The sequence below is a fragment of the Notechis scutatus genome, chromosome 10 (genome assembly GCF_049901735.1).
Source record: "Notechis scutatus isolate UNSWTSFEM ecotype Mainland chromosome 10, rNotScu1.2, whole genome shotgun sequence".
Lineage (NCBI taxonomy): Eukaryota > Metazoa > Chordata > Lepidosauria > Squamata > Elapidae > Notechis > Notechis scutatus.
Genome location: NC_142018.1, coordinates 1921202 through 1934428, shown reverse-complemented (window position 1 = coordinate 1934428; position 13227 = coordinate 1921202). Strand labels below are relative to the sequence as shown.

Genomic DNA, 13227 nt, shown 5'->3' with positions numbered 1-13227 from the left:
TTAAGCCATAACTGCCTAACTTAAATCATAGTTAGCCTGTTGGTTTGAGCTCCAGGTGCCGAGCTCAAGCCAACAGCTCAAACCAACAGCCTAACTACCAACCGGAGCTACTGATATTTAAACATGTTTAAATCACAGTGTTTGGTGAAAACTGGGTGGAACTAACTTCAAAGATAGGTAGTAAGCAACAACCTTGAGCCACTGGAATCAAGATTTAACTAAAGAAATATTAACCCTCTCAAGGCCAAGTGATCTCCCAGAATAATTTTTTGAAGAGAATTCCTTTATGTAAGCACTATGGAGAACACAACCTGCTATGAAACAAAGATTAGAGCGTTTAAAGGAAGCTCAGCTAAATCTACACCACAATTGTGCCTTAATCTGTCCAGCTTCGGCCAAGCTGCTGTTGACATACTCTCCTTTAATCCCTGGAAATCACTAAAAATGTGTCTCAAAAATATATCCTTTCTGTTCTCAATAAATCAACAATTTAAAGAATATGGTTGAACAGACCTAGCTGCCCAGAAGAAGAATCCAACCTGATCAAGTGAGGGCTTCCTACAACCCAAGAGACTCAAGCCAACCCTTCCTGCATGGAAGAGCCCCTAACCCAAGCCAGCCTGAGCAACCCTGCTCAGAACTTAATGGACCATGCTGGGCCACCTCTCAGGGTATCTATCATGGACTGACATTTGCCTGCATCATACATTATTCAGTTCCTCTCTTGAACACACCTGGCTGGCCTGCCAAGCAGAGGAATTTTGCCTATTTCCCTCATTAGAAAGTATGAAATCATCGAATCTGGGAAGAGGAAGCTACGGCCTATATCTCTTTCTCTCTTCAAGCCATTCTAGCCAGACAGGTGCCCATGTTCTAATGTCTGACCCCTTGCATGACCACTTATTAAACCTACTGCTTGGAGTTCTGTATCATTAGCCACAAAACTGAAATATGGAGCATGAAATATTTTGCTAATCAATACTTACTTTTCCCTTGCCTCCAAGTTTTTATTCAAGCTAGTAGTCTATGGAGATTCTCAGCCATCCAGGTCATGGTTGTCCAAAAATGCATTTTCAAGAGGCAACTGGACTTCCTTGTTTCTCTCAGAGCTGAAGAAGCTTCTTGGATGAGAAACAAAACGTCTTCAAAGGAAAAAAAACCAAGACAGTCCAGTTGCCTCTTGAAAAAGCACCTTTGGGACATTCAAGCAAGTAATGGTTGGAACATCCTTGAAGATTTGGTGGCAGATGACTAAACCAAGCAAGATCTGATGATGAATCCCTATCCATTATTTCAATCCTCCCTACAGCCAGACCACTCATTTCAATCCATGATACTTCACGAAAGTATTTCTCAACCTTGGCAACATAAGATGGGTAGACTTCAACTCCCAGAATTCCCCAGCCAGAATGTTTTGGGAATTGACGGCCAAATAGTTGGGGAAAAAGTTATGGAATTTTGTTTCTATACAGTCAACAACAGAGAGATAGTTATATGCTCAAAAATGAACAGCTTTGGCACTACTACAATGGAGCAATAGTTGCGGACTGGAAACCCTTTGTGGGCTTTTTGCAGGAAACCGAGAGATGGTAAGTTCAAGTCTGCCCTTAGCCATAAAAGGCAGCTGGGTGACCTTGGGCCTGTCCTTCTCTCTCAGCCCAACCCATCTCACAGGTTTTTTGTTGTTGTGGGGGAGGAAGGAGCATTAGATATATTCACCACCTTGAGTTATTTATAAAAATAATAAAGGTGGGATACAAAACAAAAAAATCCATAAATAAATATGAATGTCTGGTTTGTGATTTTTGTGATTACATCAGATAATTAGAAAAAGCCTTTTTGTAATCATAGAATAAGTAAGAGATAACTTTTTAACCATCTTATATTTGTTGCAAAGGAAATTGGAAGCTTCAATATTTCAAGCTTTTTTTACAATAACAAAATCAATCTATTCATCAAAACCTAAAGTCAAAGTTTCTTTTTTTTCTGTTTCAAGCAAAAAGTCCAGAAGTTATTTCCAATAGAAACAAAACTAAATCAATCCTTCTCTTTAATTAAAAGTCAGTTTTGCCATCTCCCCTAACTGTATCACTTGTTCCATCTATTCATTCTTCATGATAAACATTTCAATAAATGGAAGCCGTACTTATATTTTGACCTGCAGCAGGATAATGATGCAAGATGAAAATACTTTTTTGCATATCAATACTCCAGATTCTCGATGTGAGGAATCCCATTCCCACTCTTAAAAGAGACAAGGTGGGCTTTCCATAATTAGACCTTTATGTCAATATTTGTCAACCCTTTGAGATAGGCTAAGTCAAGAAATGGGCACTGCATGGATACCATGCCAGTTTATTCTTGTGGAACATCATAAGAACATCCTGAAAGCCTGTCCAAGTTTCTCTCTAACCCAACTTAAAAATCCAGTTTAATGGAAAAGGGGATTGGGGTGAAATGAGAGCAGTGTTCCAATATTTGAAATGCTGCTACAGAGAAGAGGGGAATCAACCTTTTCTCCCAGGCACCAGAAGACAGAACAAGAAGCAACGGATGGAAACTGATCAAGGAGAGAAGCAACCTGGGATTAAGGAGAAACTTCCTAACAGTTAGAACAATGAACCAGTGGAACGACTTGCTTTCAGAAGTTGTGGGTGCTCCAACACTAGAGGTTTTGAAGAAGAGACTGGACAGCCATTTGACTGAAATGAGATGGGGTCATCTGTTTGAACAGGGGGGTGGACTAGAAGACCTCCAAGGTCCCTCCCAACTCTGTTATTCTGTTAACTTAAGGGAGGGTTAAGTTTAGTTTCTTTCTCAAGTTTCCTTCAACCCCCTTCTTGAAATTGCCCGAGTTCTCACCAAATAGGACTTCCATTCCACTTCCCCAATTTTGGTTTACAAAACAATTTCCATCTTGTTTATTCCTATGTCACTAAAATGAAAAGTTGGAAATTAACTATTCCTACGTGAAGGTGGATTGTATTCATTAAACACAGCAGCAGTATAACTGGAAAAATAAGAATGCCCTGATTGAGACAAACAAGGCCTTCAAATATCTAGAAATTTATTTCAATCTTTCACCTCCTGAAGATATCAAATTTACCACCTCTCAATTCTGGCATCAAAGACCACTAAGAAGGCAGTCAAATCTGCCAGCCCAAAGAATTAAAATTCCATAAAAGCAGTAACTGAACTATAAAAAAACCTGAGATGATCAGCCTGCTATTGACCAACCAACCGTTTTGCACCTTCAAAGTGACATCTACATTAACAGCAAGCAGCTCAAATTTTAGTTACCTTCCTACCTCTCCAGCAGTAAATAATTTTCTCTGGAATGCAGCTACACTAGAAGCAAATATGAGACTCTACCATCCAAAATATTGGCTGAAACAAGCTTTTGAGGGCGAATCCTGAGTCTAGCTCAGGAGTCTTCAAACTTGACAGCTTTAAGACTTGTGGACTTCAACTCCCAGAATTCCTCCTCCAGTCATGTTAGCTCAGGAATTCTGGGAGTTGAAGTCCACAAATATTAAACTTGTCAAGTTTGAAGACCCTTGGCCTAGCTCATCGTTTCTGAAAAATTCCCTTCATTTGGAAGGAAAAACTGCAATAGAGGGGCTTATGCTTGGATGAGACAAAGCTATGGCAAAGATTAAACAGAGTATCTGATTTAGATATGCAAAACAATGGGGCTAATGCCTCACTCCATCCGTGATGTCTTTATCAGTCCTCTTTATGTTATCCCCAACTAACTTTATCTTTGGGAAATGCTGCACAGAAAAACGGTCCCAAGCTGCATCAAGAGAGGGATATTTTCAAGATCACGTGAAGTGATAGCACAACTTTATACCGTACTGGGGAGACCATACTTGGAATACTGGGTCAAATTCTAGACACCACTGTACAAAAATGATGCTGAGACTGGAAAGATTGCAGAGAAGAGCCACAAAGAAGGGGGCTGGAGGCTAAACAGATACAGGAATTGGGTGTATCTGGTCTAATGAAGAGAAGGACGAGGGGTGACAGCATAGCAATATTATTATTTTTTATTATTTTATTGAATTTATTCACTGACCCATCTTACCACACAGTAACTTTCAGCAGTTTACAATATTAAAAAGATAAATGTTTACAAAATCTATACACAATAGGAACTAAATAATAAAAATGATAAATATACAATCATAACTAAAAGATGAGGAAGGAGGGAATAGGATGAGCAGAGGAGAAGGTGGAATCTTTTACTGGCCTGTCAACCATCCCCATTGGAGTCCCAAGCCTAAAATTTGAGGGGCTGTCACGGAGGGAGGTTGTCAACCTATTTTCCAAAACACCAGAAGGCAAGACAAGAAATAATGAAACTTAAGTTGGGACAGAGATGCTATTGGTATGATGTTCTACAACAGTAAATTGGCATGGAATCCATGCGGTGCCTATTTCTTGACTTGTCCTATCTCAAAGGGTTGACAAATGTTGACATAAAGGTCAAATTATGGAAGGCCCACCTTGATTCTTTTAAGAGTGGGAATGGGATCCCTCATATCAAGATTGTTGAGTGTTGATGTGCAAAAAGGTGTGTTCAACTTGCATTATTATCCTGCTGCAGGTCAAAAGATAAGGTTTGTAAGTTGATAAGGTAAGGTTAACAACTCAAGGTGGCAAACATACAGAACACACCTTCCTCCTGCTATTTTCCCTACAATAATACCATTCACCAATACCATCAAGGACAGAAGCTAGCTAGAAATAAAGAGAATTTTCCCATCAGTGGGAACAAGTAATCTGTGGGAAAACTTGCCTCTAATAGTGCAGGCTTTTAAGAAGAGACTGGACAGTCACTTGTCTGAAATAGTAAGCAGTCTCCTTCTTGAGTAGGGGTTGGACTAGATTACTAGAAGAACTCCAAGGTCCCTTCCAACTCTGTTATTCTGTAAGTTTCGTTTCTATCTGTTGTAAAAGGAGTCAGAAGTCACTTTTTAATGTAGTTTTGTTTCCTTTTATATATATTTTATTTTACTGACCTTCTATTTCCTATTTTTCTTTCTCTTCTCTCCTTTTTACTATTTCCATTCTTGATCCTTAGCTTTTTTGTTAGGTTTTATTTTATTTTAATAAAATCAGTCAAAGAAAACCCTAGGAAAGTTGAAAAATTTTAAAAATGCTTGGATCCACAATTTTTTTTTATTATGATTATTTCTTTGATTATTACCCCTTCAATTTCTGCTTTTTTGCTTTTGCATTTCTTATGCCACTGTTATTAATTTAATCTTTTTAATCTATTTTTTCTAATTCTTTGGCTTATGATGGTCAACGTAATAAATAAGATTTCATCATATCATCTACAAAGGCCCTTGTATTCCCCCTCAGCACTGTAAGAATATCTCTAAAACATTTTGGGCTCTGTATTATGTTGCAGCTGTTTTTGCCATGTTTTTTTACATTGTGTTGCTTTTAATCTTTTTCTTGATTTCACTGGGTTGTCATTATTATTGTGCAGTTTAGTTTTATTATGCCATGTTATATAATTGTTATATTGCTTTGGATTTATGTTCTTCATTTATCTGTACAAAACCCAGAGCACTCTATTTGATATTTTAAAAGCACAATAAATCAACTGCAGGGTGCAAATAACTCAGTAAAGATTAAAAAGTTGTAAACTGAAAACATATGTGATCTAAAATGCACTAAGATTTGCAGTCCAATGCAAAATTAACCAGTGAGAAATCTTAATCAAATCAATGGGTTGTGTGTGTGTGTGTGTCTGTATCTATCTCTCTATCCTATGTTTATAAAAAATGTATTAAAAGTTTTGAGAAGAGTAAGAACCTCGACAAACTACATTAGAGCAGAAGAAGTGAAAAAGAAAGAAATAACAGAAAAAACTAAAATTGCCAAAAGAGAATAGAAAAAATATAGAACAAGATATGAGGGCATAAAGCAATAGCATCTGATATTCTTCATTGTACTTCTTAAAAGTACAATTACAATTTTAGCCACTCTCTTTAACCAACTGTCTGCAAGGAGTATAAATCCTTCCATTTTCCACTATCCAGTCAGAGCTGAAGAAGCTTCTTGGATGAGAAGTGAAACATCTTCAAAGAAAAACAAGAAAGTCCAGTTGCCTTTTGAAAAAACACCTTTGAGGCAACCAGGACCTGGAGGACTGAGAATCTCTATAGTCTCTGTCTCTGAAGTTACATCCTGGCTCTCTTCTTTCTATAATTTATATCCTGCCTAATCATCAAAACCACTCATCACATACCCATTTTATCTCATTTTTCCCCAAAATGTCCCTAAAGGGTTTCCAGGCAGCAATACACGACAATATTGTCTTTCCTCGATATAAAGAAGTCAGTTTATCCGTCTGTCAATTTCATTCTATCGATTTCACCAAAAACTCTTCAATGGTGGCCAGTGCCATTTTTTCCCATCTTTGTGGATAAAATAATCTCCCCAAAGGAATCATATCTTGACATAATCTCCCATGAGTTTTTTTTCCTAATAGTTCATCCAACAACCCCAAAAGGAAAAGTTCCAGCTTCAAGATACCTCTCTTTTGAATGAAGATGTGTGTAACCATGCTACAACTTCACAAATTTTGAAGCCTTGGGCACGAATGTTGTTCCATCCATCCATCCATCCATCCATCCATCCATCCATCCATCAGAATAGAGCTGGAAGAGACCCTGGAGGTCTTCTAGCCCAGGGTCTCCAACCTTGGCAACTTTAAGACTTGTGGACTTCAACTCCCAGAGTTCCTCAGCCAGCTTGGCTGAGGAACTCTGGGAGTTGAAGTCCACAAGTCTTAAAGTTGCCAAGGTTGGAAACCCCTGTATCTAGCCCAACTCAAGCAGGTAACCTGATACCTTTCTGGACAAATGGCTGTCCAAGGTTTTCTTAAAAGCCTCCAGTGATGGAGCACCCACAATTTCTGAAAGCAAGCTGTTCCACTGGTTAATTGTCCTATCATCTTGAAGTACAGACAGTCCTCAACGTATGACCGCAATTGAGCCCAACATTTCTGTTGCTAAGCAAGGCAGTTATTAAATGAGTTCATTTGTGATTTTTTTTGCCAGTTTTTAAGGAAATAACTGCAGTTGTTAAGTGAATCATGAGATCATTAAGTGAATCTGACTTCCCTTATTGGCTTAACTAGCTTGTCAGAAGCCAGCTAGAAAGGTTACAAAATGGTGATCCTGCAACCGTCATAAATATGAATCAGCTGCCAAATGCTAAATTTTGGTCACATGTCCATGGGGATGATGTGAAAACTGGTCACACACCACTTTTTTCAGCCCTGTTGTTAACTTCAAACTGTTAACTAAGTGAATGGTTGTTAAGTTGACTTCTACAATACCCAGAGTTGCTTCTGTAAGATGGGCAGGCATATAAATGTAATAAATAAAGATATGCCTACATGTCTCAAAAATCCGTCATCCTTTGCTACAGTTGTGGATAATTTCTCAACTTCTTTGCATACATTCCAGCCTCAGTTTAACAAACAATGATTGCCCTGTTGGTTGTATTTAACTGACATCTGACCCCTCTGTTTACATTCTTCTGTCTTGGCACTCATGAATACGTTGCATCTGCCAACTGCTGACAGAATGCCACACAGCTGATCATGGGAATCCAGTCCAGGACAGATCGCGCCACGATAAGGGCTTTAAAACAGGAACAAGGGCCTATTGTGATTTGTTATCTCTGTGCGTGCCTGTCTGTGTCGGTGTGTATTTGTCCCAGTTTATCACCAGGAAGCACTGAAGACAACAAAATCTGGTGGAACAAATGTAGTCTCTGATCTTAACAGACTCATGTTACACAGGAGAAAAAATTGCAGAAGTATGATGATGCTTTGCAATGGTTAAGCCAAGAGGGATGTGGCCATAAGACCAGGACTGTGACAGTGGCACTACGGGTAGTCCTTGACTTACATCCACAATTGAGCCCAAAATTTCTATGGCTGGGTGAAACATTTGTTACGTGAGTTTTGCCCCATTCAACTTTTCTTGCCACATTTGTTAAGTGAATCACTGCGGTCGTTAAATTAGTGACACGGTTGCTAAGGGAATCTGGCCTGCCCATGGACTTTGCTTGTCAGAAGGTCACAAAAGGGGATAATGTGACCCTGGGACGCTGCAACCGTCATAAATGTGAATCAGTTATCAAGCATTCAGAATTAGAATTCTTTTATTGGCCAAGTGTGATTGGATACACAAGGAATTTGTCTTGGTGCAAATGCTCTCTGTGCAAAAGATACATTTGTCAAGAGTCATCAGGTGCAACACTTAATGATAGTCACAGGATACAATAAGCAATCAAATCATACTAGGAAACAGTCAATATAGATCGTAAGGATACAAGTGACAAAGTTACAGTCATACAGTCACAAGTGGGAGGAGGGGACGGGTGATAAGGAGTGATGAGAAGATAGTAGTGCAGGGAATTATTTGTTTAGCAGAGTGATGGCTTTCGGGGGGAAACTGTCCTTGTGTCCAGTTGTTCTGGTGTGCAGTGTTCTATAGCATCGTTTTGAGGGAAGGAGTTGAAGCAGTTTATGTCCGGGATGTTAGGGGTCTGTAGATATTTTCACAGCCCTCTTTTTGACTTGTGCAGTATACAGGTCCTTGATAGAAGGCAGGTGGGTAGCCATTGTTTTTTCTGCAGTCCTAATTACCCTCTGAAGTCTGTGTCTGTCCTATTGGGGTGCAGAGCCAAACCAGACAGTCATAGAGGTGCAGATGACAGACTCCATCATTCCTCTGTAGAACCGGATCAGCAGCTCCTTTTGGGCAGTTTGAGCTTCCTGGGTTGGCGCAATTCAAATTCTGATCACGTGATCATAGGGATGCTGCAAAGGTTGTAACTGTGAAAAATGGCCATAAGTCACTTTTTTCAATGCTGTTGTATCTTCGAACGGTCACTAAGTGAACTGTTGTTAAGTTGAGGACTACCCATAGTACTGTAGGTAAGGAAACACCGTCAGCCCAAAACATAGATTAATTTAATTCCATGAAGATAAAGGACTCATCTACACACGGCATTTTTTTAAAAAAAATGTATAAATGTATATATCAAAGAATTGCTGTGACAGAAAGTCGATATAATTACAGAAAAACAGTCCTCGACTTACAACCATTCATTTAGTGACCATTTGAATTTGCAATGAAATTGCAACGACTGGTCCTCACCCTTATGACTCTTTTAGCATCCCCACGGTCATGGGATCGAAAGTCAGGCACTTGGCAACTGGCATGTATTTAGGACCGTTGCAGCGTCCCAAAGTCGCCTTTTCTGACCTTCTGACAAAGTCAATGTTCGCTTAACAACCAGATGATTCACTTAACAACTGCAGTGATTTGCTTAGCAACAGTGTTATAAAGGTTCATAAAATCTTGCATGACACTTAATAATTTCTTGCTTAGCAATAAAATTTGTGGTCTCAAGGATTTACTGTAAAAATACAGGTAGTCCTCGACTTACAAGTTTGTTTAGTGACCTTTCAAAGTTACAATGGCACTGAAAAAAGTGACTGACAACCGTTCTTCACACTTACAACCATTGCAGCATCCACTGCAGGTCACGTGATCAAAATTCAGATGCTTAACAACTGACTCATATTTATGACAGCTGGGCGTGTCCAGGGGTCATGTGATTCCCCCTTTTCAACCTTCTGACGAGCAAACTTTTTTAAAAAATTTTTTAGAAAAATACTTTATTAAGCAAATTTATACAAATACAAAACCAAACATTCCGCTTGTCGCAACATAAGCAAGACAGTGTTCACTCAATCTGACATCTCTCAAATTATGTAGAATAATAATTCACAATTACTTTAACATATAACACAAAGTTTCATCTAATTATATATTACAAACGTAGTTGCATGTAATGTTACTATTTTCTGTCATACCTTTTTATTTGACTTTGTTTTGGGGGAAGCCAGAGTCACTTAACCACCAGGTTACTAATGTAACAAAATGGAATAATTCACTTAACCATTGTGGCAAAAAAAAAGTCATAAAACAGGGCAAAACTCACTTTAACAAACGTCTCCTTTAACAACATAAATTTCAGGCTCAGTTAAGGACTGGTCGTAAGTCAAGGACTGCTTGTATAGTCCCAAAGCTGTATCTGGTCAAGAGGCCCATTGTGTCATTACAGAGATGACCAAAGAAGGAAAAAACAGAAGCATGGCCAGACTTTGACCATCCAAGTCAGAAGTGTGTAATTTGGAGAAACCGCAACAATGGGCTACAATGCGTTTTTCATTATGAATGTGACTGGACAAGGCCAGGGCAAAAGTGAAATCTGATTTATCCTACTCTGCGTTTTTTCAACTGCTTTAAAATTAAGTAGCCCTGACCTAAAAGATTTAATCTGATTAACAGAGTTGTGAAAAGTTGAAAAGTTTCCCCTTGTGGGATCCCTTCAGTACACACACACACAGACACACACACGAAGAGTCTTCCCCAAAATGAAGCCTCTACATAGGTTCACTCAGCCTTGCTGTTCAGCCTTTCCTAACACGTCCAGTGCAGGTAAGTTCCCCTGCAACTTACAACCATTTGTTCTAAGTGCAACAGTGCTGAAAGGGGTGACTTATGACCAGTTCTCACACTTGTGACCCTCACAGCATCCCCATGGTCACGTGATCAAAATTCAGGAGCTTGGCAACTGTCACATGTTGTATTTCTTAGCCGCCCGTTTCCCTCAGAGAGCAGATCTCCGTGGTGTTTATATGGCGGCTGCAGCGTCCCAGGGTCACGTGATCATCGCCATCTGCGACCTTCCCGGTCAGATTCCGACAAAGTCAATGGAGGAAGACTGATTTGTTTAACGACCACACAATTCATTTAACGACTGAAGTGATTCACTTATCAACCATAGCCAAGAAAAAGATTGTAAAATTGGGCACAACTTGCATAACAATCTCTCTGCTCAGCAACGCTGCTGCTCCTAAGTGGAGGATTGTTTGTAGCTTTAATTTAAAACAAAACAAAACAAAACTTCATGCAAATCTCACCACTGCCTGAGCCAAACAGGAAAAAGCCGCCCAAACTCTCCTCCAGGCTGCCCTGGTCGGTCTCCCCTCCACCCCGAGCCTCAGGGCAAGGTGACCCAAAGGGAGCCCCTCTCCAAGGAGTCCCCCTGAGGAACAGATCCTGATGGGTGGTGGCTCCCCAAAGCCCCTTCCCACCTCTGCTCAGCAAGCTGCTTTTCTTTTTCTTTTCGAAAAGGAACATCTCTTATTATTTCAACCCAGATTTCAAGACAATCCTATTTAGGTCCTTGAGATTCTAAATGAAGGACTTTATTATTTAGAAAGTATTGAAAAGAAGAAAAAATATACGTTCTATCAAGGTCAAAGGCTTTTTTACCATGTCAATATTGCAAGCCTAAATTTTTTTTCCACTTTTCAATCAAAATTGAGGACCACATTAAAAAAAAAAGGTCTGTAATATTTTGTATCCAAGCTAATGTGACAATCATTTTGGTTGGGAATGGATAACTTAATATTAAGATCTTCTTTATATTAGTATGATAGATAGAGACGATAGATTAGATTAGATTAGATTAGATTAGATTAGATAGATAGAGTCGATAGATAGATGATAGATAGATAGATAGATAGATAGATAGATAGATAGATAGATAGATAGATAGATAGATAGATAAATAGATAGAGTAGATAGAAGATAAGATAGGTGATAGTTAGATAGAAGATAGATAGATAGATAGATAGATAGATAGACAGACAGACAGGTAGACAGATACAAATAATAGACAATACATAGACAAATGGTAGATGATAGATATAAAGACAGACGGACAGACACAAAACATAGACAATTCAAATTTGCAGTAGCTGTATAAGGTACGACCCCTCGACAGTGGCGAGCCAAGGTGAATCCGAACAGGTGAATTGCTGAACTTGACCTTCCCGCGTGCACGCACACACACACACAAACACACGTGCACCTTTCGCCCAGTAAAACTGCACCCGCAGCCCGATCCCTCATTCAAGCGGCCGGGGGGCGGGGGAGCCTCCCGCAGCCCGATCCTCCCCGGCCCCTCTCCCCAAATCCGGGGGCTTCCCGGAGCTCAGCGCTGCCGCGGGGGTGGGGCGCCTGCAGCTGCACCGGCGCCGGCAACGCGCCCGGCCTCCGGGGCGACCCGGGCAGCGGCCGGGCGGCAGAAAGAGGGCAAGAGGCCCCGGGAGGGGTGGGAGCAGTTCTGCCCTCCCCCGCCCCGCACAAGCAGCCCCAGCAACAGCCCCTTCGCCCCGGCCAAGCAGGCCCGCGCGCCCTTCCCGCACCCGCAGAGCCGCCGGGAGGCGACACAAAAGGAGGCGGGGGACGCGTGCACACGACCAGCCGGCCAGACCCGCGCCTTGCCGGGGGCCGGGGCGGCGGGGGAGGGAGGGGAGCGGCCGAAGGCGCCGGAGCCACTCACCGCGGTCTGCCGGGGCTGGAGACGCCGCGCCGGGAAGGAAGTTGCCCGCCGCCTCCCGGCTCTCTCCCGGCGCCCAGGAGCGGCGGGGCGGGGCGGGGGTCCCGCTACTCCCGGCCAAAGGCGTGGCCGGCTGATCGGCAGGCCGGGCTGGCCAATGCGGAGGCGGGTGGGCGGGTCTCCGCCGCCTCTCCTGGGCAACCTTCCCGGGAAGGCGCGGCTGGGCCCGCCCGAGCGGCGCCTCCCGTCTCCTCGCCCGCCCGCCGGCCCGCCCTCCGTCGGAGGAGCCCCGGAGCCCCGCGCGGCTCCCGTCGAGCCGGCCTGGCCGGACAAAGGACGCGCTCCCTGCCCCGCCTGGGCCCCTTCCGCGCCTCGGCTTGGAACCGCGGGGCCGTTGGCGTTTCACGTGGCAGGGAGTTCCGAAGGATTCGAGAGTGTCGGGGGAAGGGCCGCCGGGGGGAAAGACAAGGTGGACGCCCGACTTGACCCGGGACGGGGCCCCACCGACCCCCGCCCACATGAGCGGATTCACAGGAACGAGGAGGAAAAGCAGCAGACAGTGCAATGAAAAGGGGTGGGGGTGTCTAAGAAAGACAAGCCACTGAAAGGGACGGACGGACGGACACACACACACACACACACACACACACACACCCCTTGAGAGACGGTTGACAGAGGATGCAACTCATTGCGAGGATGCTTGGATTGCCATTTTGTTACTGTACAGGCAGTCCTCGGCATACAGCCACAATTCAGTCCAAAATTTCAATT

The 13227-nt window shown here is 42.2% G+C and overlaps 1 protein-coding gene across 2 annotated transcripts in view; it reads right to left on the bottom strand.

The window, feature by feature from the left end:
* AMER1 (APC membrane recruitment protein 1) overlaps positions 1-12550 on the bottom strand; it is a 29461-nt gene extending 16911 nt beyond the window's left edge. The window contains exon 1 of one of the 2 annotated variants that reach the window (XR_015750691.1): positions 12460-12550. The gene's annotated coding sequence lies outside the window, so the exon portion shown is untranslated. The remainder of the gene's footprint in view (positions 1-12459) is intronic. The other variant, XM_026678556.2, reaches the window with a different exon arrangement.
* Positions 12551-13227: the final 677 nt, after the last annotated feature.